The sequence below is a fragment of the Ylistrum balloti genome, unplaced genomic scaffold (assembly GCF_031769215.1).
Source record: "Ylistrum balloti isolate Yb309-2 unplaced genomic scaffold, AGI_CSIRO_Ybal_v1 Utg370312, whole genome shotgun sequence".
Lineage (NCBI taxonomy): Eukaryota > Metazoa > Mollusca > Bivalvia > Pectinida > Pectinidae > Ylistrum > Ylistrum balloti.
Genome location: NW_026782231.1, coordinates 559,395 through 566,178, shown reverse-complemented (window position 1 = coordinate 566,178; position 6,784 = coordinate 559,395).

The following is a 6,784-nucleotide window of genomic DNA, read 5'->3' as shown; positions in this document are numbered from 1 at the left end:
TGCAGGAAAAACGTTAAAGAATTGAACCTTGTGGAACACCAACTGTGGGGGATCCATGTTCAATAAAAGATTTCTAACAACGAAATCAATTTACTCTTTTGCATTGTACATTTAATTCTGTGTAAGCGGAACACTTTGTAAAGGATATTAGTAATATCTTTAGATTTTTGTGCTTTGAGATGAAATGCCTCTAGCCATTGATGACACTGAAAAGGATACATTTATTTTCTTCTTTTGGTGTTGTGATTGGGCCAAATTGTATATATGTCATGTTTCTGGTCAGTGTGACAGGCATTTTTGGAAGTGGAGATTTCTGTTGATGAGTATGTTATGCACACGACCTGATATAGTCGAAAACATTTTGGTATATTTTTGGCGATAGATGCCATATAGACATTGACAATTAGCTTGGCAATCATGATAAGAACGGAATAGGTCCCATTCGAGACACCATGGCATTGCTAATTGACTTGAGTGTGGTACTGAAATGCCTCTTGGCTGATACATGATACCGGATACCATCTAGCATTGAATATCGATTTGAATGAAACAACATTTTGTCTTGTCCCTTATATCTGGTGCTTTGTACAGATCCTGTTAATAACCGTACCTCTCAGCTATCTTGGGGATTAGATATGAAATTTTACAGGAATAGAATAACCTATTTCTTTGACTATTTCTGAGTTGTCAACTTGATATGTTATTGTAAAGAAAAATATTTTTTGAAGTTCAGATGAGTACTTAAAAGCATATCTGCTACACCCAATGTTGATGTTTCGGAAATGTACTTCTAGGCAGAGCTTCAGTGTTTAGATGAGCTTCGTATGAAATCTCGCATTGTTCACCTTGTAGAGTTCTCCTGCGATCAAGCTTGTCTGTGGATTCTTGTTTGATGTTTTATGCCAATTGAATCGTGTACTCTAAACCTTCCTACCTACCAAGTCTACATGGATAATCTGAAACCTAATTATGGCAAGACCTTCCGTTCATATTGAATGAGAATTGTACCACTATAACATATTAGTCGTGTTCATTTGAAGTTGACTAGCGGGCTTAGTAATCGAAGATTTAAGGCATCATGATACATCCGTTGTTAAGATAAACAGTTCTGACACTCAGCTGTCAATATGACTTTTTCTCTTTTCTAAATATAGAGTGGTAGTAATTTGGATGTAGTTCTTTTTCAAACTTCTTGTATAGTTGTATATGCTTAGCTCCATTTTTGGAGATGGCATGATCCTGAACTTAAGGGAGAGAAAATGAACTTGACCTTGATACAATGCTTTCAAATTCACTAGGCTAGATCTAGATCAAATGCAACGTATAGTCTAGATGAAAATGACTATCGTTTTGTAACAGCATTCAATTTCATGTAGTCAACTGCAAAACGAAGCTGACCATTTTTCTCTTTTACCATTTCTACCGGGCTCTGTCAAAATTAAGTAGATTATGAAATTATGAAAGACTTGTTGCAAAAGCATTCTTATTTTCATAAACTCAAATAGAACACTTTTTTGTATCAGAAGGAATGTAGAAATATCTAGCTCTCTGACTGTTACAAGGTTCAAGGTTGTCATGGACATAACCGCGGCCTCCCCAATAGACAAGCCTTGGTTAAAGACTTGTTAACATCTACCATTGTATTAACCTATAGGGTACATCACTTGCATGAGTGTTAAGGCTTTCATTCAACACCGAGTTCTGTCCGTTGAGAGGAATGTTAAAAAATGATAGAGTAAAAGGTTTTAGGATTGGAACTTTGACAAAAGTGTTTTGAATATATTGAGCATATGAGGTGACAATGTATCAAGCTATTTTCAGGTTAACATCTACAATGAATACTGAAACGTCGTCCTTGCGAGTTTTTGAGACCAGGTTTACGATTGCATAATTTCATGCCAAATATTATGGTTTGGTGAAAACTTTTTTGAAAAAATTAATTAGAACATCTTGCCAAAAAGACCGGGTTTTGTGAAGCAACACGCACACAAATAGGAGGGTGTTGTAATGCTGTATAAAACCCTGTCAACATTGGTAACGTTACACAACTGATAGAAGCTCCTGTGACTAGTGCCGAAACACGGACGCCATCGGCGTTAACGCTTACAACATTGTTTCCTAAACGAGTACCTTAAACTGTACAGACCAGAGAACAGCTATTTCATACTCTGCTAAGAGAGTGGTTAGGTGTTGGATTTAATAGCAGTGATACATGTGTGCTTTTTAACTGTAGCAGATGTGTATGTTTTACTAGCTGATGTATTTATCTTAAGAATGTGTAATTTCATATTGGTATTTTGTAAGTTGTCAAAAGAGCATTAAATACGATTGAAAAACTGTTAAATTTCTTTCCCAATGACGTAACATTTCTTACACTGTTTTTTGTCACAAATATGTAAATACTTCATTTATAATAATGGACTTACCGAATTTGACAACATTTTGTTTGGAATATACTGCATTCCCTATTTGTCTTATTTATCATCTCTTCTCTTTATAGAATTCTGTTCTAGCTCTATTATGAAACCTTCAACATTAGATTAATATGGCACGGCTTAGTGGATATAGATTTGTTTTGTAGCCACTTGTTTTTATTTCCCCCTAGTAATTTCCTACTGTCCTACATTCACGAAACAGGTGTATTATTGTTTCCACGTGTCTATTACAGAATAAACAAAATGGGAGGATCCATCTTTTTATTGTGGGGAGGTATTTGTACTTATGTTTTCTACAAATGATTATTTACGGAAACTCTTTATTTGCAACCTTTGATAAATTTAAAAGGTGTTAAGTTTACTCTCGACCACCATTTGTCATCAACAACCAAATCAAGTTCATTTGGCCATTTTTCGGGCTTGTTTTTATTTCTTTCACCAATAAATAATATATTGAAAAAAAAGTTCTGTTGGTATTATGTAATAATAGTACAGTGGGGGTAAATTAACAATAAATGTTATTCTTCTCTATGCCCAAACAATAACATTACGTAAGCACTGTTACCGATGGGTGAAAAATATTTGTATTTTACCCTTTTTATCACATTCGAAAAAAATATATGAATTTGGTTAAACCTGTTTCCAAAATAGGTTTTAAGCTGATTCTCCGTAGGTAAGGAGAAATTCTTTACCTTCGTTCCTCTCGTCCATGCTATCTCTCGTAGAAATACTTTACCTCCGTTCCACTCGTCCATGCTATCTCGTTTCTGGGTTATATTCCCGTTCCATCCGTCCATGTTGTCTCATCTCTGATTTTTATCCCAGTTCTTCCCTCCCACATTGTTTCATTTCCGGTTTCCACTCTCGTTAATTACATCCATACTTTTCATCTCTGGTTCCTACTCCCGTTTCTCCCGTCCATACTATCTCATTTCTGGGTTACATTCCCGTTCCACCCGTCCATGCTGTCTCTTTATGGTTACTGCTTCTGTACCTTCCGCCAATGTCCCTTTTCTGGTTTCTACTTCCTTCCTCCCATCCATCCGGTCTCGTCTCTGTTTTCTACTCCCTTCTCCCGTTCCATCTGTCCATGTTCACTCGTCTACGCTGTCTCTGAGAGATGCGTGAAATGCTAGAGATCCAGGAGAGATAATGCATATCAATATTAGGTGACATGAACGAGGTTACACAAGATCTAGTAAGTTAGCGACAGAAAGCACTTGACTATTTCCCAAAGAGCTTTACCGGATGTGATGCCGACAGGGAAAACCTTCGTGCACTTAAATACATGCTACTCTTACGTAATCGAGTAGTTCTTGTGACAAGTCTTCAGTAAATATCATCAAAAATAGAGGTATTTAAAGACTTTATTGCACACGTATCTAATCAATGCTCAGTAGAGGTGGAAATAAAGAGGTAATTTAGATATCAGTATAGATCAGGTAAAATAGAAGGTGGCGAAACGCCCTGAACACGACAACAGACAAAGATGTGTGCTTGGTACAGTTAATAAATGGAATTAAGTTAGGCCCCATAGACGACTTCTCTACAGATATTGCAGTGCAAGAAGTCAACAAGGTTCTCATAAAAGCAGTGGAAAGATATATCAAAGAACAAACTAGAAAGTAGAATTGATGAAAGGCAAGGAAACCTCAAGTGCGGAGTAAGACGTTGTCAGAAGTTATAAGTCAATCGCAGATACCACTGGAAATTGAAAGAAAACGGAAGATCTAACAACCCTGTAGACTCATTAGGAATAGAATTATCGAATTGCAATCGCATAGACCAGGATGGAAATTAAGGAAAACTAGATTAATTGACATAGATAATTTATACAGGCTTGTAGGCAAATACCATGGGTGGCTTATAAACTGCATTTGAAACATAAGAGTAGAGGATAGGATACACAGTGAAAATGGCATTCTGGCAGGGTGGATGCGACAATTTGTAGCATAAGCATTGCAATAGACAACACAATGGAAACAGCATCCTCCAAACCAAACAAAAACAATGCAGAATATTCCCAAGGACTAGCAGCTTAGAATATTCTATACGTGGTCAATGGTGTTATATACATTTTAGCAGCAATGACAAATGCAGTGGAAGCAGGATATGTTTCAGGTGATTTGAAACAAGGCATTAGCACATCAGTTTGCAGGAATAATGTACAAAAGACACAAAAGTGAATAGCAGTTTTTTTTTTTTTTTTTACACAATTTGGAATTATAGTGTCAATTAAATTGCAACATACAGCTGTTTCATCCTTCCATGACTAGTCAGTGGTGCTAAGAGCCTACATATTGAAACCTACATGGCGACTGAACAAATTCCTAAGTGATCGAAAAGAAAATAAAACTATATGGAGAGGTTCATTAGCCGCATATTTCAATAGATGTAGTAAATTTCATATATCTTGTAATTTAAGAAGAACAAGGTAGCAACGTCGAAGCCAAACAACATATCACAACTGAATGTTCATCCTACAGCAAAAGTCCTACCAAAGATCCTGATGAAGACCCTCTACTACAAGGCGTTACCCCTGAAGTCACATCGCCGATGGTTACTACAACACTTGAAGAAGTGTATAGACAAGCAAGGAACAAACGCACAACACATGCTGCATACATTTTGGTGAATCATGATAGTATGCTCGATATGATATATGATGCAGTAATTTAAGAACACTGGAACGAGGAAATGCTGTAGAGTATAAGTATATAGTAAGAGGATGGGCAACGGGGTTAATGATAACCTCATAAAGAAATGGTAAAGAAAATGATTTATGAAGCTGGTTTGTTAAAATATAGAAATATGAGCTCCTACATTCATCACATGTCCTACAACACCCTCCAAACTCGTTAAAATGGAAACACAAAGTAAGCAAAGCAATAAAAGACCATTGGAAAAGATTATCCTGTAGTAAGCAAGAGTGCATAAAGCATACCAGAACATTCAAACTGTACTAGGTATAAACCAAGAAAGCCGTATGCATGATTGGCAATAAGGGCAGGGAACGAGATGGCCAGAACCAGACTTCATAATAGAATGAAGTTGGCAATAGGAACCTGTGTACTGCTGAACAATGAGGATGTCCTTCAACCAAAATGAACTCGGAATAACATCTCTTTTGATGTAGGGAGGACTATACTAAAGAGCAATTCCTGTTGTAGTGTAAAGGACTATAATATATATGTAGCCAAAGCAACGTCAAAGCTGCTGACAGAACAAGATGTAATATAATATAATATGAACTTTTTGTAAAATTTTTATATTGATTTTTAGCTGATTGAAGGGCGATTGTGTTACCACTACAGCACCTGACCAAAAGATGAAGTGCAACTGACCACTGATGATAATGGAAAGCTGAACATATATAAAGTACATAAAGAGGACATTAAGCAAAGTAAAACTTGAACACATCTTTATCATAGCCTACATATCAAAAGATACAGACAGTCTGGGTTGGTACCATGCAGAAGGAAAGCATCTCCAGCTGTACGTAGTGTTATTAATATGATATGTGAGTAGGTTTTAGTGCTTCAAATGTGATGTGTATATACTTACATACAAGATCAAGGTACAGGATTACATGAATATCTAATGAAATAATGATAATAACTTTAAATATCTAAACCCAAAATGCACAATGGGCATCCTCAATACAGGGGGAACCTACCTATGAATGGAGAATTTGATCCATACTGTTCTTCTGGAGAAATAGTGATAACGAAGTATAACGGTTAAAATTTGTGATGATCTTCTGTCATCCATTTTGTTCATCTCATTAGATCCAAGTGGACAATATACAATAGGGACCGAGAAGGACATAGTTTTTTATAGAATATTAACGTATGAGCCATCAACTGCTTACAAAAAATAGTGACAAACCAAAAACATCGAAATTCAAAAAGGGTATCTATTGGTCCTTCTGATGAAATCTACACATGAAATTTGAGAACAATTGTGTACAATTCTTCTCAAGAGCAAACAGATGACTAACCATGGATGAAGGTCAATTTGACGAGCCTGTCATCTGATTATAGTGGGCAAGATAAGGCAGTGGGCAGACATCTTGAATACTGGATTTATAGCATGGATGGAATAATAATGGACAATGGGATAATCTTTCTTCTGATAACCATGAGCTAAAATCCTGATGGTCTACAACAAAGGTATGTTTCAACAGAATCTCCAATATTTTGGAATCATGATATTTAATTGAGCATCACATAGCAATAATGACCCGAACAGTTGTTGAACACACCATTCAAACAAATAAGGGAAATTAATTGAGCATCACATAGCAATAATGACCCAGACATTTATTGAACACACTATTCAAACAAATA